Below are 17832 nucleotides of genomic sequence, written 5' to 3'. Positions count from 1 at the left end.
TGGAGTGCACTACTCGCCTTACAATGGCTGTTCTAAAGACTCTCTACTTTAAGAAAATACTGCTTATAAGGAAGTTTCCTGCCTCAATGACTGTAACAACGAAGATTCTCTGTAATTGTGCGCCAAGCTAGTTACACTAACACATGATGCAGAAAACAGCTATAGAAAAAAAATGCTTAGTTTTCTAAGAGCCATATGCAAGTGCACTGGTTCCTTTACCCCTTTGAGTCACCGCCGTACATGTGTGGCAGCGACGGAACATCTGGAAAAATGTGCTTTTTCAGAATGAAGCGTTCCCTAGCATCACTTTGGAGGTGCTGCAGCAACATGCTGGGACCTTTCTAGAAAAAATTCTCATTGTGCTGTTGCCCCTTCGCTTTCTCCAAAACTGATCTTTCACTCAGTTCTATGTGGCTGTCACTGCAATAGTTTGGGACTATGCCGCTTCACCTCGTTTCAATACAATTCAATTGTATTCACAACACACATACAAAGTTGTGTTGAAGGCTTCCCTGGCAAAAAAAGCTGTAAGCATACAGCTTGACGGAGGCCAGGGGGGGGGGCAATAATCGGCAGCAGTGTCAATGCATTGGTAATAGCATTAAAGGGACACTAAAGAGAAACCGGAAGTTGAGCTTTAATGGTAGATTATCCTATCACAATCACAGTCATACCATTCTTACAGCGAACAGATGTTTATTAAGCGAGAAAGTAGGCGAAAAACTGAAGGATAGGTGCTGACACCCCTTCGAATTTCCCGCACTACACGTTTGTGACGTCGGAGATTACAAACGCAGGCCGGTCGCGATTGGTCGATAGCAATTTACAGGGTTTGTACAGGTTTCCAAGGCAAAAATTCAAGGATATTCAAGGACTTTCCAGGACCTGTCACAGGTTCTTCAAGGACTCAAAGTGGCATCCAAAGTCACTTTTTCGAAAGACGGTGGTTTGCCTTGAAACTCCCGTTGTGCACAGGCATCCATCACAACACAAACTGCAGCACACACTAGATACCACATACAAAACACAATGCATTAAATACGGCATACTATAGACAACAGATTACCGATTAAATTCCTGCAAATGTGGCCAGCAGCTCAACGAGAATCCGCTATCTATGTAGCGTTAACGTTTGTGCGAAAAATTATGAATAAAAATACTGCGTGGATGCCAATTCTTAAGCATCAGATGCCGTAATCAGGACTGGTACTTTTGATATTTGGCTAGCGCAAGGTTTTTTTGTTTTTTTACTTTTAGCTCCAATGGTAGTACAGTCGAATCTCGTTAATTCGAATACGCTTAATTCGCACTTCCGGTTTATTCGAAATGACGCTGTGGTCCCGTCAAAGTTATGTATATTCCAAGAGGCAAAAAAACGCCTGGTAATTTGAACGCGCAAGCATTTGCGATGGTTAATTCGAACATACCGCACTCTGACAATGCTCTCAACAGTGTGCCAAAACACGCGTCGGCGCCTCCGACCAGAATTCCTCCGACCCCGCCATAGAGCTAAAGCTTACAAGAGAACCCTCAATGCAGCGCGCGAAAAAGAAATGCAGCGGAAATTTGACCCTCTCTCAGATGGCAAGGTCGCCGTTCCTGCATCGCGCCGGAACACGCGTGCGCGAAACCACATCTCAGCCACGCAGAGAAAATGGCAGTGAACCCTTCTTTCTGCTCCCTCTAATTTGTGGTCACCTGTTGACCTTGAACACTGTGGTCTAGAGGGAAGCAGCGGCGGGGGCCCAGTCCGGCCAACGAAACTGCCCACGCTGGCCAACGCTCGCTTCCCAATGACGGCAGAAAATGAAACTTCAGGGAACGGGCTACGCTGGCATGGTGGCATGCACGCACGGAGGCAGTCGAAGGTGGGGGAGTTGAGGGAAGGCGAGGGGAGCCACAACAGCGGCGGAGTTGCCGAGGAAGGAAAAGTGGTTCGGCATGAGAAAATTTAAGGTTGGCGCTACCTTCTGCAGCCCTTGAGGGAGCATGGCTCTGCGCCAAGTTGCTGATGCCATATGAGCTTCCATCCTCCCCCACCTTCGACGATCTCCGCGTGCGCCCGCCGCCGTGCCAGCGCCGTCAACCCCGCCAGCCTGGCGCCAGCTAGCCCACTCCCTGAAGTTTCATGTTCTGCAGTTGTCGGGAAGCGAGCGTTGGCCGGTGTGGGCAGTTTCGTGGTCCTCGCTCGCTGTCGCGCGCCACGATGTTTCACGACTCGCAACGTTCATGCATCGTGCTATGGTGCATGCATACTTCAAGAATAAATCCTTCTTTTAAATTGAACTTCTTTTATTTCGAACAAATTTCGGGGCCCCTTCGAGTTCGAATTATCGAGATTCGAGACTGTACTATGATAACAGATATTCGTTAAACTGCTGGCTACATTAACAAAGGCACTGAGCATCAGTGGTAAAGTTGCTCCACTATAGCTCTCTTTAGCTTCACCTCGCGTGCAAGATGGAAAGTGGGCCAAGGCAGACCGACGGGCAAGGAGTGAAACGAACGATAGAGTGAGGAAAGCAGCATACCATTGCGAGCCAAGCCAGCACCGAAGCGCAGCACGGGTCTCTCGCTGCGTTTGCGGTTTGATGCGGTGAAGCCTATTATCTTTACCATGCAGTTCTGCAAAATGGAACTATGTGTGCTTGTGCTGGCGTATTGTTTCTGAAATGGGGAGTTTGCCAGATCGACGCCGATCTACCACAGAAAGGAGGTCGCAATGCCGATATCAGAGTGCATTGCTCACGAAATTCAAGGATTTTCATGGAAGGAAAAAAATTCCAGGACTTTCAAGGGCTTTGAAAACTAACTTTTTAATTTCAAGGGCTTTCAAGGATTTCAAGGACCTGTACGCACTCTGAATTCATCGCTGTTAATAAAACGCAACATGAAATACACCTTAAACGTACATAAACAGCATTTTCCAACTTATTAAACCGTTTCAAGCGAGGAAGTACAAGTTTAGCGCAAAATTAAATAAATAAGAAAAAATTGGCATGGCGCTACATCCGGTCGTGATAGTTTCGTTCTAGCTCCATGCATCATCACACGCGCCTGTTCCGCTCTACAGTGTTTGGTTGAGTGTTGCGTGGCTCGAAAAACGACTTCGTGGGAAACAGCCAGAAAATGCCTCGTGTGTGTAGTGTTGAGGGCTGTATAAATGGTCCAAGGTGCTTGCTCAGGGGCAGCGTCAGTGTTGACCCGATTGTGTTCTTTCATGTAGTGCCGCGCGTTGAGCACCAGCTCCCCAGCATTCGCAATGGCTCAGTGCTCTGCCGATGATAAAACGGCAAAAGCCAGAGAAACTGATGGTGTGCTCTCTGCATTTCGCACCCTCGGATTATGTATAAAATCCTGCCCTTGGAAAGTATCTTAGCGTGCCCCAGAGGCGTCCTTTCTCGAGCAGCTGTTCACTCAATGCGGCCTTCATCAAACCCCCTACCGGTGCCCCTGCAGCAGCAAACTGGCGACTCGGTGAGTGCTGAATGTCATTAAATAAAGCCACGAAATAACCATACCGAGTACATGTGCAACTTTCTACGCTTGTTCTGTCGGGAACATCGTCGCCTAGCAGACTGGACGCCTTGCCTTTCGTTGACGAAAACAAAGCTCTGCTTTCCGCCGGCGTAACCGGCGGCTCACCACCATCGCACGCGGAAACACCTACCGCTCGACCACAGAGAATCATTTTGCACTCCGTTTCACTGAATATCGCTGAAATGCAGTCCTGCTTATCTGGCAAGCTCTTCGTTGCAAGATTCAGCGGCAGCAACGGTGTTTATCGCGGCGAACACAAACGCAGCAGCCATGCAGCCATGATGCAGCCAGCGCCTCGGCCGTTTACGCAAGCAGTGACGTATCATGGCGCATTCCGATTCACTGAGAGCAATGAAATCTGTGACAACCCTGCTTCAGCGCCAAATCTGGGGTGAGACAAATTGAGGAAGAGATATTTGGTCTTTGTTTACAAATTTCTCCGCTAATAACTCATATTTTTGCACTCAACAAAAACTGCATGCATTCCTGAAGGTCCCTCTTTTATTCCAGCTAAACTTCCTGTTTCTCTTTAGTGTCCCTTTAAATGACAATACATGAAGATACATCAATAAAATATAAAAAACCTATACTTTAAGCAACAGTCACAAGAATAAATACTTACACTATAAGCGATACATCAATATATATACTATGTATATCAAGATGTGCAAATACATGCACTACATCCTAGATGCACGAATAACCCATGCAAGTAATGTATAAGACGAGATGAATACAGTGGATAAATAACATTAATCAAATACAAACATATTGCACAACCAACATCTTTTTTTAAAACATTTTTCAAGTTTATTCAGTAGCACTGGCACATTTTGAGTTACAGATTGCAAAGGATAATTGGTTCTAGGGCACAGTACCAACCACCTTTCGCGTTCCCTTGTCATATGAATACTGTTACGTTCTACAGGATAGACCTCTCCCTGTTTACAAACAGCGTGACGTCACTGCGGGGGCTCCTCCCCTCTGCCGCTCCTCCATATGGGCGCTGGTTGGCAAAAAACGTTCATGCAAGCTGTTCTATCTGCATAAGAGCACTGCTTGTATATCAACTGCCGCGATCGTAAGTCCTGCATATTGGGATTTTTTGAAGTGACAGCATTTACGAACTGTGTTTAGGAAGTATAATGGTATAATCAACCCCGTTTTACTGGTACAGCAACGTAGTGTTGTTGCCAAGTGCATGGTTCCTGTAAGTCGGCGTGTGGCGATTTCGTAAACGTGCACCTCCTCCGTAGATCCATACATCCACAAAAATGCATTACTCCTAGAAAATGAACATTTTATCACAGATGATGCACATTTTCGCGGTGACAAAGTGATACTTCGCTAAATGACTGGTCTTTGAACACAACTTTGTACTGCATGCATTGTAGTGAATGCACTGATTTGCGCCCCATTTACACTGTAGCTCTAACGATATACAAGATGAACTTTGCCTACAACTACATGGCGGTTCAGTGGAGCCGTACCAAGTAGCGGCGCCTAAATTCAGATGAGGAAGAAATGCAGAAAAACTTATTACCCTGCTTTAGGAGCATGGTAAGATACCTTAGGTGGACAAAATTAATTCGGAGCCTTTCGTTACACTGTCCCCCATAAGCCGCTGTACAGCTTAGGGATGTTAAATACCATAATTTGATTTTAATTGTTAGTCTCGGTCTTGTGAATGTACAAAGCCAAATCTTGCATGTACATAATCCGTTGCGCGGTAACTTTGCTGTGTCTGCTGCCTCCTTTGCTGCTCTCAACTTTACAAGACCCAACTTTTGGATGTTTATGTGCATCATCACGGCATAAAGTTCATTCCATGAAGGTGAATACACCAATAACGAAAAAAAAGAAAGTTCAGTTTACTTAGGACCTGCGAGTTCTGTGTTAAATATCAATTATTTCAGTGGTTTGCGTCTCGGACATTCCTCGTGGTTAAATGTATACACGCAGCTTCGGCAGTGCTCAAAACACCGTAGGAGCTCCATTTGTAGTCATACCTCTCAGTCGATAAATTATGCTCAAACGAAGGTTGTTTTTTTTCCACACTCGGCACGGATGGCCCCAAAATACATGCGCTCACTAATCATCACATCTCATTCATTCTCACCTGTTCAATAATTACGTGTCCTGAAGTTCTATCGGTGGTCACTACGACTGCTTTCACTACATGCAACACGCGTCCACAGTCTCATCAGCAAGATGTATTGCTAAACGCATAGTACAATAGGCGCACGTACACACACATACACATGTTAATGTGGTCCGTGTCCCTATGCAAAGGTAAGCCGATATCGTCACTGTTCTCGCCGCACACTTTAGCACAACAAATGTGGCACTTCCATGGAAAAGTCGACATTCTTCATTCACAATCCATCACAGACCAACACCACAAGGTTCATGTTCACAAGTAAAAAAAGGCCAGCGTTGCCACATTTTCATCATGCAGTTTACCACACGCCGATGTTCTCTGACACACATTACTGGTAATCTGGCAGTCAAGAGAATTGTGAAGGTTCCCGTAAAAATAAACATAAATACAAGAAATAAAAACACAAGTCCATGTGGTGACCACCTACACCAACTACTTCGCGACTGCACCACGCACAAAGCTGGCAGCGGCTGTTTTTTGCCAGCCAGAGTCACCGCACGTGTGCGTCGGTGACGTCATCCTGTGACATCGCCGGTGCGGTGTGACGTACCCCAGGAGAGGTCTATTAGATACGCTCTTTAGAAATTCAGCAGTTTTTGTTTCTGCAAAATGAAGCTGATGCAAAAGAGGGTAGTTGTATGAGTGCTCGATATTAACTACCCCGTTTCTCTGAAATAATTCTTTTGTTGGGCGAAAATAGTCGACAAGGCTTGCGCAGCGAATGGCCTTCTTTTCTAAAAGCAAGAGCCTACTAATATTACTTTTCGTTGTTCTGCCCCATATTAATAAACAGTAGATTAAAGGGACACTAAAGAGAAACAGGAAGTTCAGCTGGAATAAAAGAGGGACCTTCAGGAATGCATGCAGTTTTTGTTGGGTGTAAAAATATGAGTTATTAGCGGAGAAATTCGTAAACAAAGACCAAATATCTCTTCCTCAATTTCTCTCACTCCAAATTTGGCGCTGAAGCAGTGTCGTCACAGATTTCATTGCCCTCAGCGAATCAGAATGCGCCATGATACGTCACCGCTTGCGTAAACGGCCGAGGCACTGGATGCATCATGGCTGCATGCATGGTCGCTGCGTTTGCGTTTGCCGCGACGGATACCGTTGCTGCCGCTGAACCTTCCAACGAAGAACTCGCCAGGGAAGCAGGACTGCATTTCAGCGACATTCAGTGAAACGGAGCGCAAAATGATCCTTTGTGCTCGAGTAGTAGGTGTTTCCGCATGCGATGGCGGTGAGCCGCCGGCCGCGCCGGCGGAAAGCAGAGCTTCGTTTTCGTCGACGGAAGGCAAAGCGTCCGGTCCGCCAGGCGACGATGTTCCCGACAGAACAAGCGTAGAAAGTTGCGCACGTACTCAGTATGGTTATTTTGTGGCTTTATTTAATGACATTCAGCACTCACCGAGCCACCAGTTTGCTGCTGCAGGGGCACTGGTAGGGGGTTTGATGAAAGCCGCATTGAGGGAACAGCTGCTCGAGAAAGGACTGGCCTCTGGGGCACGCCAAGATACTTTCCGAGGGCAAGATTATACACATAATCCGAGGGCAAGAAATGCAGAAAGCACACCATCGGTTTCTCTGGCTCTTTTGCCGTTTTATCATCGGCAGAGCACTGAGCCATTGCGAACGCCGGGGAGCCGGGACTCTCCCCGCGACACCACATGAAAGGACACAATCAAGTCAACACTGCCGCTGCCCCTGAGCAAGCGCCTTGGGCCATTTATACAGCCCTCAACATTACACACACGAGGCATTTTCTGGCTGTTTCCCGCGAAGTCAACGTTTTTCAAGCCACCCAACACGCAACCAAACACCGTAGAGCGGAACAGGCGCGCGCGACGATGCATTGACCAAAAACGAAACTATGAAACTATCACGGTCACAAGTATCTCCATGCCATTTTTTCTTACTTATTCAATTTTGTGCTAAACTTGTACTTCCTCGCTTGAAACGGTTTAAAAAGTTGGCAAATGCTGTTTACGTACGTTTAAGGTGTATTTAATTTTGCGTTTTATTAACAGCGATAAATCGCTCTCGACCAATCACGACCGGCCTGCATTTGTAATCTCCGACGTCACGAACATGCAGTGCGGGAATTTCGAAGGGCGTCAGCACCTATTCTTCAGTTTTTTGCTATATTCTCGCTTATTAAACATCTGTTTGCAGTAAGAATGGTATGGCTGTGATCGTGAAAGGATAATCTACCATTTAATCTCCACTTCCGGTTTCTCTTTAGTGTCCCTTTAAATGCAATCGAAAGAGTCAATGATAAAGTTGGAAGAGGATTCGAGAGGGGAACATCTGTCGACACCTGAACAACACGCCAATAGCTGAGGTCAACTTTTTTATAATCATGTCGATGGTTAGAAAATGTTACGCCTAACACCTTGTGTTCTGGCACTGCTTCAATAGGATAGGGCCCCATGGTATGGTAGTAACGGCTTTGTTTTTGGCTGTGAAAATGATGCCCTTAGATTTTTTAGCGTTGATTTAAAGGTAGTTACGAAGCGACCATTCATGTAATTTTGAGAGGACAGAATTGGTTGTCAATTTTATTTAGATCATTCACATATACGTTAAATAAAAAGGGGCCCAAGATGCTGCCCTGAGGAACTCCAGTCGGTAAATTCTTAGGTGCTAACACAAAACTGTTAATAGTCACGCTCTGTTACAATTAGTGATATAAGAATGCAAGAGCGAGTGCGTCACTCCACGGATTCCGTATTGTTGTAGTTAACAGTATAACATGATGGAGTGAGTCAAAAGCTTTACGGTAGTCTACGAAAATTCCAAGTGAATTGCCCCTTCTCGATGCCCTGTAGAATTATTTCCTTTTGCACTAGAAGCGCAGACGCAGTAGACCTACCTTTGGTAAAGCCATGCTGGCAGCCGGACAAGATATTGTGCTTAGAAAAAAAGCCACTTATTGGCAATAAAATCGGCCGGAAGTTAGAAATGTCATTCCTGTCGCCACCTTTATGTATGACCGATACACTTGCTTCCTTCATCTTGGAAGGAAAGATACCCAATTCGATAGCAAGATTGAAAATATGTGCTAAGTATGGTCAAACAAGCTCGAGCACGTGTTTCACTGGCCTAATCTGTAGACAGTCTATGCCGATGGCCTTGCTATTCCTCAGAGATTTAAAAGTCTGGTACACTTCTGAGCAATCTGTTGGTTTAAAAAACGCTGTGTTGAGAATACTTGTATCAAGCGCGTAAGACGCGCTTGAGATTGGAGGTGCGCGTTTTAGTGGCAATGAGGCATAATGTGCGCTGAAGTGCTCCAATAAAGCAGTGCCGGAGAGTGTTTTGCCGTTTAGATTAATTTTGTTTAGGTCATTTTGCCGTGAATGCGTTCCCAGCACGTTACTTATAATCGCCTACACACGATAAGGTGTGCGTGCGCTTTGGAAAAGGTGTTCGTAATATTCCTTTTTCGCTTTCTTTAAAGGAATATGGACACAAAATCTGAAAATTTTATGAAAATGCTGAAAATGAATCCTAAGTGCGTAATTACACCGAAAAGAAGTAGCCACTTAGCTCATTTTGGAGCCGATGGCTTTATTTTTGGCGTTTTTGTGAGCGCGCGCCTCACCGCCCGACCCGCGGGCGTTGGAAGGCATGACATCACGACACCCTCGTCGGATAGGCAGCCGGTCGGCCGCAGTCATTCGAAGCGTGCTGACGCCGCCATCGCGAGCATGGATTCTAGTTCTGGTGCGTCTACCAGCGATGAGTACACGTCTGAAGACGAGGACCATTCCAACTTAGCAAAAAATATTACCGCTTATGGTTACAAGCCTTCCATGTCAAGCGACGAAGAAGAGCAGGCGGCCGTGGAAGTGCCGGTCAGGTTTTCACGAACCGTAGCGTGAAGATTTCGCTCTGCACGAGACGCTTATGCAAAAATTATTGGTCATTTCTTGGTGTAAATTTTCGGCAGTGGCGTAATCGTGTTGCTGCCGAAGATTTACACGAGCAGCGAAGTAGAATACACTTGCTTACTGCAATATTAGCTATTTTTGTCTGTTTGAGCTCTGCGCCACAGGTGGCAGCACCTTACAGGCCGCTCACGTTTACGGTTCCGCCCCAACCCTTGCGTTTACCCGATTACCGGACAAGCTAAAGCTCTCTAATAGTGATCTAATAGTGATCTGATAGTGATCTAATAGTGAATAGTGATCCAAAGTTTACGCACCTTCTCGTCTCTGGCAAACGTGTGCGACGGCGTGTCATAACCGAAGATGCTGTTAGAATAGCAATGTCTGGGCATTTCCTTCCACCGGGACGAACGCATCAATACCCAGCAACGACCGCGGGAAGCCTCATGTAAGACCTGCGTGGAGCGCCGATGGGGATAGTGTTTCGACGGACCACGTGCGAACATCGCCAAAAGGGATTAAACTAACACTGCAAGGGACTGACACCCCTGGAAACACTGCGACAGCTGTGGCTGACCTTGGCTGCGGGTGGGTGTTATGACATCAAATTTCAGCTTCTGCCGGTGGCCGCTAGGAGGCAAGGTGCAACAGAAAATCGCAAAAAAAAAAGATGTCTCATTATTTTTTTCAAAACATCCTGTTGTATTCGTCATTGTCAACAGTTCAACTTTTGTTCCGACGCAAAAAAGCACCCGCCAACTTTTGTGTCCGTATCCCGTTAAATCCTTAGTCAATTGCAGAGCATATTAAAAGCCGCCAGAATTCATAGATCACGCTGTTTTGGAAAACGGCTGTGAAGTTTACTTATCTGTTTAATCAGACATATCAGATCACGGTTAATCCTAGGCTTCTGTAATCGTTTCTGTGGTCCAAACAATTTCATAGGAAAGCAGTGTTTGTATGTTTTACAAAATGCTTTCAAAAACTCGTCATATGCGCTTTCTCCGTGTGTTTTCATTAGTACAGCACTCAAGTCGTTATCTCGTACTTTGGAACTAAACAGATACAATGCCGATTTAGTTATTGTTTGGTGAAATATTTTGGGCATGCGCGTATGTTTGCTAGCAACAGAAGAGCTTAAATATACTATGAATATGGGGCAGTGGTCACTGATGTCACAGTTAATTGTGCCAGCAGCTGTTACAATTGTGTCAGCATTGGTAACAAAGAGATCTAGAACAGATGAACTAGTCGCTGACACTCGTGTGGGCGTTGTAATGGCATTGCGAAAACTGAGCGTGGTCAGTCTATTAAGCAGTTCCACAGCGTTATTTTCCAGGCAGATGTTAACGTTGAAGTCAACACCAAGAATCAACCGGTACTTTTGACAGGAAGCATGCTCCATAAGGCAGTCAATAAAATCTAAAAAGTTTACCACGTTTCCCGCAGGAGGGCAATAACAAACGGTAAAAATGGTGTCATTACAACGCAGACTGAGTGCCTCATAATCTGGTGTTAATACTGTGAAATCAATAACAATGGCATATATGTTCATATTTAGAAAATAAATAGCTACTCCCCCAGCTCGTCAGTTCGATTTAACGAATAGTGCGTGTATCCATCTAGATCAGGCAGGCTGTTAAGTGTATTACACCACATCTCGGTTACCATGATTGCGTTGAAATTAAACAAGAAATCACTATGCAGCATTGCAAAGTCATCATACTTTTTAGCGAGGGAGCATGCTTCAAGTGCAGTACTGTTCAAAAATTTGGTTGGTTTGGTTGCATAATTTTATATTGGTCTCGTTCTACATATTCCTGGCAGAGCATTTCATTTTAAAGTTAGTTAGCAGTGGCTATTATTAGCTTATCTCTAGGGTATTGCCGCAACGTCATCCACACATGAAATAGCAATGGCCTCAGTACCGTCACACCTTTGTGCAAAGATTCTGCCGTTCTGCGTCCAAACAAACCGCCATTTATGCTGGCGTTTTCTGCTGATGGCTGCAGGCAGCAGTCATTTCAGGCCTGCACACAAATGCTCATTGACGAAAATTACCTCTGCACCAGCAGGTCTGCTCGCAGTGCTTGCCGTCCGAGCACTGTCAGCTTCACCGGCCGCTTCTGTCCCGTTTATGCATCCATTCGTGATGCGTCGCTTCTTAGCCTTCGCAAGAAATGCGTCCATTTTTAGTCTATTTTTAAACTGAACTACTATATTGCTCTGGCCTTTCTTCCGTGTTGGCACACAGTGGCAAGCCTCTATATCAGCGTAGCATACAGGTTCACTCAACACATTTCCAATTTTCATCAAAATTTCCGCAACGTCTTCACCATCCCTTTGTACCGTGCCCTTAATTTCAATGTTACATCTACGTGAACACTAATCTATCTGGGTTAGCCGGCTCTCAATTTCCTTGATGCGATTCTCGCCGTCACTGCATTGTTTTCTAAGCCGCTCATTTTGCTGCCTCAAGTTTTTGTTATCAGCGCGAATACTCTCCACCTCCCGCTTGATCTTTTCGAATTTTTCGTTGATAAATGCTATTGCATCCTTCACCTCACGTACTTCTGTACGAAGGTCCCGATTTTCGCTACGATAGTCTCTCTGGGCAGTATTTGCCATCCTATCACAACAAGAAATGTGCAACGAAGGAAAAAACAACCCTCAGCGACACCACTCGGCAGCAGCAACAGCGTTATGAGAACGTCAAGACCAAAAGCAAAAAAGGTCCCACCAACCAACCTGCACGAGAAAGCAAGCAGACGCTCAAGCTGGTGCCTCCCAGTGCTGTCACTGCTGCCGAAATGAGGGGTTGTACGTCAATGACCGCCTTTTTCTTCTTTTTCCACGATGACGTCGCGCTTTCACCTCACGAAGTTCCAGATGCGCCTTATAGTCCTCTCAGACAGCCACTGCGGACGATGTTGTAGAGGAGGACGAGTGTGCAGCCGCACTCCGGTACACACCACGGACAGGGAAGACGAAGACGGATCCAAGCGGCCAACTGACCAACTGCACGAGAAAGCAAGCAGACGCTTAAGCTGATGTCTCCCAGCAACCCCCTGTCACTGCTGCCGAAAAATTGAAATGATTAAAGCAAGCTTTGTTACTAAAATAAGCTACTAAATGACTAAAATGAGCTTTGTAAATTTTATTACATCAAACAAATTTATGCTACTTTATCTTCCATAACTTCCATAAACCATGCGTAAAACTGTGAATACTCAAAAAAATTTAGTTGCTTTATTGTCACTTAAAATATTATTTGCCTGCTTTTTCTCGAAAAGTCACTCTGAAGAACTTAAATCTGGAATAAATATATTAGTGGTGTGCGAATAGTGATTTTTGAGACCGAATCGAATATGAATCAAATAATGCCAGATGCAAATCGTATCGAATCTTGAATAGTTTTTGAACAATGAACAGCTCTTAAACAATTATTATAAAATGATATTCACGTCCTAGAATTCTTAAAGTTGGCAAGTTTCTGTCATTGCGCACTACGTTATGAAACACTGTTTATTAAAAGCACAAATGCAGAGGCAAACAAGTTCTTCACATGCACAGAACTTATCAGTTAGTGTGCATAATTGCTGTATAGCATGTAAAGTATGGCTACCTAAGCGACGTAGCCTGCTCTACTAAGCAAGTTCTCATGTTGTTGTCTATACTAAGCTGCTGAGGTGAAAATGTGCTGTATTTTCGCTCCAATTTTATGTTTACTGGGGTTTTGAAATATTCTAAAAATATTCGCATTTACGAATTGTGACCATATGATTCGAACACCGTATCAAATAGGACACCATTCAATCCGTTATTAGAAAGTTTCGAATATTCACCATGATCATCAGCAGCCTATTTTTATGTCCACTGCAGGCCGAAGGCCTCTCCCGGTGATCTCCAGTTACCCCCGTCTTGCGCTAGCTGATTCCAATTTCTACCTGTAAATTTCCCAATTTCATCACCCCACCTAGTTATCTGCCATCCTCGACTGTGCTTCCCTTCTCTTGGCACCCATTCTGTAACTCTAACAGTTCATTGGTTAACAACCCTACTTATTACATGGCCTGCCCATCTCCATTCTTTTCTCTTAATGTCAATTAAATATTGATTATCTCCATTTGCTCTCTGATCCACACCGCTCTTCTCATCCCGTCTCTTAACGTTAACGCCTAACATTTTTCATTCCATTGCTCTTTGTGCTGTCCTTAACTTGCTCTCGAGCTTCTTTGTTAACCTCCAAATTACTGCCCCATATGTTAGCACCGGTAGAATGCAATGATTGTACACTTTTCTTTTCAACGACAGTGGTAAGCTCCCAGTCAGGACTCGGCAATGCCTGCTGTATGCACTTCAACTCAATTTTATTCTATAAATTTTCTTCTCATGATCAGGGTCCCCTGTGAGTAATTGACCTAGCTAACGTACCACTTTACAGACTCCAGAGGCTGACTGGCAATCCTGAATTCTTGTTCCCTTGCCATGCTACTGAACATCATCTTTGTCTTCTGCATATTAATCTTCAACCCCATTCTTATACTGTCTCAGTTAAGGTCCTCAATCATTTGTTGTAATTCGTCCCCACTATTTCTGAACAGGACAATGTCATCTCCAAACCAAAGGTTGCCGAGATATGCGCCATTGATCTTCACTCCTAAGCCTTCCCAGTCTAAGAGCTTGAATACTTCATGTATACTTCATGCATATAAACATGTATACTTGAATGCAGTTAATAGCATTGGAGAGAATGTGTCTCCTTGCCTGACCGCTTTATTGATAGGTAACTTTCTACTTTTCTTGTGGAGAACCAAGCTAGCCGTGGAATCTGTAGATATTTGCGAAGATATTCACGTATGCCTCCTGTACTTCTTGATTACGCAATGCCTCTATGACTGCTGTTATCTCTACTGAATCGAATGCTTTTCATAATCTATGAAAGCCATATAGAGAGGTTGATTGTACTCTGCAGATTTCTCAATACCCAGAAACAGGCAGTGGGAGACCTGGCTTGCTAGCACGGAACGGGAGAGCCAACTGGCTCTCCTCGACCAAGCCCAGCGAGCCGCTAAGGCCAGTGGAGCCCTGGACTGAGGGCCCCACCCACTCAACCTGCAATCCCCTTCATGAAATAAACGTTTACTACTACTACTACTCAATTGTCTGATTGATGACTTGAATGTGATCCATCGTAGAATATGCCTTCCTGAAGCCAGCCTGTTCTGTAGCTTGACTGAAGTGAAGTGTTGCCCTGATTCTATTGGAAATTATCTTGGTGTATATTTTATACAACACTGAAAACAAGCTAATGGGCCTATAATTCTTCTATTGTTTAACGTCTACCTTCGTATGGATTAGAATATTGTTGACATTTTTCCAGTTCTCTGGTATGCTTGAAGTCGTGAGGCATTGCGCATAAAGGGCCACAAGCTTTTCAAGCATATCTCCTCCATCTTTGGTTAAATCGACTGTTATTCAATCGTCTCCTGCCGCTTTTCCTCAGGTCATGTCTTGAAAGGCCCTTCTAACTTCATCGCTAGTTATAGAAGGAACATCTGTCTCCTGTTAATCACTACTTCGAATTAAGGTAGCATTCTGCTCTGGGTAGTGTAAAGGGCAGTACACAATTCTTCCGCTGCTGCTTTTACTATATCATCGAAATTGCTGATGCTATTATCCTAATTCAAGTGTATTTCAGTGCATACACCTTGCCTTGTCCTATGCCAAGTATTCTTCTCACTGATTTCATGCTGCGTCCATATTTTACTGCTTTCTCCATCTTTCCCATGTTATAATTTCAAATATTCTTTCTTCTTGTTGATCAGTTTTGACAGTTCAGCATATACTATCTGATCCCTTGAGTTTGACACTTTCATGCTTTGTCGTTTCTTAGATTCTTTGTTGCTTGGGAGAGCTTACCTGGTGCCTTGGTGCCTGACCTCCCACTTCAATGGCTGCTTCTGAAATCCACCTAGTTACGGTTTCATTCATTGCCTCTATGTTATCTTCATCTTTGTGTTCTAAAGCTGCATAATTTGTTTGCGAGCACCAGCCTGAATTGGTCTGCTTTTGCCCTTACTGCGTCTAGGTAGGCCTGTTTCTTCTCAATTAATATTACTGTTTCTCATTTCAAGTTGAGAGAAATCCTACACCTCCTTAACCTATGGTCACTGCACTTTACCCTACCTAACACTTGTAAATCCTGGACTATGCTGGGACTGGCAGAGAGTATGAAATCTATTTCATTCCTTGTTTCCCTATTAGGGCTTTTCCAGGTCCATTTCCTGTTGAGGCGCTTCATAAAGAAGGTATTCATTGTTCGGAGTCTATTCCTTTCTGCAAATTCTACCAACATCTGTCCTCTAGTGTTCCTAGAATCGACGCCGTAGTTGCCAATTGCTTGTTCACCAACCAGTTCGAATATTTACCAGTTCAAATATACGCACACCCACAAAAATATATAATGCCTAAATTGGGAGAGTACTGAATAGGCCCAAGGGCCTATTCAGTGCTGCTCAATTTATTTAAACATGTGGGAAAAGCCACATAAACATATTTTTTTACCATAAATACAAAGTGATAAAGTGCATGTTAATAAATAGGTTAGGCGCTTAGAATTAATGAATGTTCACTGAACATAGTATTATTGACAGTTAAGCTGGCAACTCAATCCCTTTTGTTGCTTTGATCGAAACAACCAAACAAAAATGCCACATAACTTATGTTCCCTCTGCTGAAAGGCTGCTGTATGGCACCACATAGACCTCCTTCAAGACAGGAGCAACTTTAATTCAATGTGGTCTGTTAAGATAGGTGAAACCACTGTGTCTTGCGTTACACAACCTGGAGGGCTATTTTGATTGCTGAAACTTGGTGGAAGTGCTGTCCCTCGAGTTGAGCAGTAACTGCACTTTAGCATAGCTTCTCCAGCATTCCTATATTATAACAACACTTTCAGGCTACTTAAGCACATCCTCTATGCCACTAGATTAGTAGCAAGCTTCACAGAAAACTATTCATTGCAATGACAGTCAAGTAGCAGAACTAATGCACAAATGCACATAATTTTGTCTGGTGAAGCCGCCAAAAAGTTCTGGCAGTTGAGGCTGCCTTTAAAATTTAGAAGCATTCGCGTATGGAGGCATCAGGCAGTTAAGATCACGGTAACAGTCATTCCAAATAGTAGGCTATTTTAGCACGCAGTTGTTGATACAGGCTACTTGAAAGTGATTTCTTACGCTAATGGCAAGTTGGTAACTTATTATACAAAATGTGGATGCAAAAATGCAATGGCAAAGGATTACCAGCGTTGACCCTGATGTGTTCAAGAGCCTCTTCTTGCCCCTTGGAGTTATTTCCAAAAGAGTCAGTGGCCCATGAGGTCCTCTGTGAACACACGGTGAAGCAAGACCCTTGCAAGCTTGCTTGGTCCATCATGGCAGGCCATGGTAATCTGTGCCAGGATCCTCTCAACGACCATTCCTCCAACCTATGTGAACCTGCACATTTAGGTAATGTTAGCAAGGTAGTTTTAAAGGGACACTAAAGAGAAACAGGAAGTTCAGCTGGAATAAAAGAGGGACCTTCAGGAGTGCATGCAGTTTTTGTTGGGTGCAAAAATATGAGTTATTAGCGGAGGAAATTCGTAAACAAAGACCCCCAAATATCTCTTCCTCAATTTCTCTCACCCCAGATTTGGCGCTGAAGCAGTGTCGTCACAAATTTCATTGCTCTCGGCGAATCAGAATGCGCCATGATACGTCACCGCTTGCGTAAACGACCGAGGCACTGGACGCATCATGGCTGCATGCATGGTCGCTGCGTTTGCGTTCGCCGCGATGGATACCGTTGCAGCAGCTAAACCTTGCAACGAAGAGCTCGGCAGGGAAGCAGGACTGCATTTCAGCGATATTCAGTGAAACGGAGCGCGAAATGATCCTCCGTGCTCGAGCGGTAGGTGTTTCCGCGTGCGATGGCGGTGAGCTGCCGGCCGCGCCGGCGGCGAGCTTCGTCCAGCACTCACCGCACTCATCCAGCACTCACCGAGCCGCCAGTTTGCTGCTGCAGGGGCACCGGAAGGGGGTTTGATGAAGGCCGCATTGAGGGAACAGCTGCTCGAGAAAGGACTGGCCTCTGGGGCACGCCAAGATACTTTTCGAGGGCAGGATTATACACATAATCCGAGGGCGAGAAATGCAGAGAGCACACCATCGGTTTCTCTGGCTCTTTTGCCGTTTT

At 44.8% G+C, this 17832-nt stretch overlaps 1 long non-coding RNA gene across 1 annotated transcript in view; it reads right to left on the bottom strand.

Annotated features, from left to right (window-relative positions):
• Positions 1-17089, bottom strand: part of LOC125942360 (uncharacterized) — a 40087-nt gene extending 22998 nt beyond the window's left edge. The window contains exons 1-2 of the long non-coding RNA XR_007465035.1: positions 16899-17089; positions 12340-12609 (exon numbers count right to left, since the gene is read on the bottom strand). This is a non-coding gene — a long non-coding RNA (uncharacterized LOC125942360). The remainder of the gene's footprint in view (positions 1-12339; positions 12610-16898) is intronic.
• Between the last annotated feature and the right edge of the window lie 743 nt (positions 17090-17832).

The sequence above is a fragment of the Dermacentor silvarum genome, chromosome 1 (assembly GCF_013339745.2).
Source record: "Dermacentor silvarum isolate Dsil-2018 chromosome 1, BIME_Dsil_1.4, whole genome shotgun sequence".
In the NCBI taxonomy this organism is placed as follows: domain Eukaryota; kingdom Metazoa; phylum Arthropoda; class Arachnida; order Ixodida; family Ixodidae; genus Dermacentor; species Dermacentor silvarum.
This window is presented reverse-complemented; position numbering and strand designations above follow the sequence as displayed.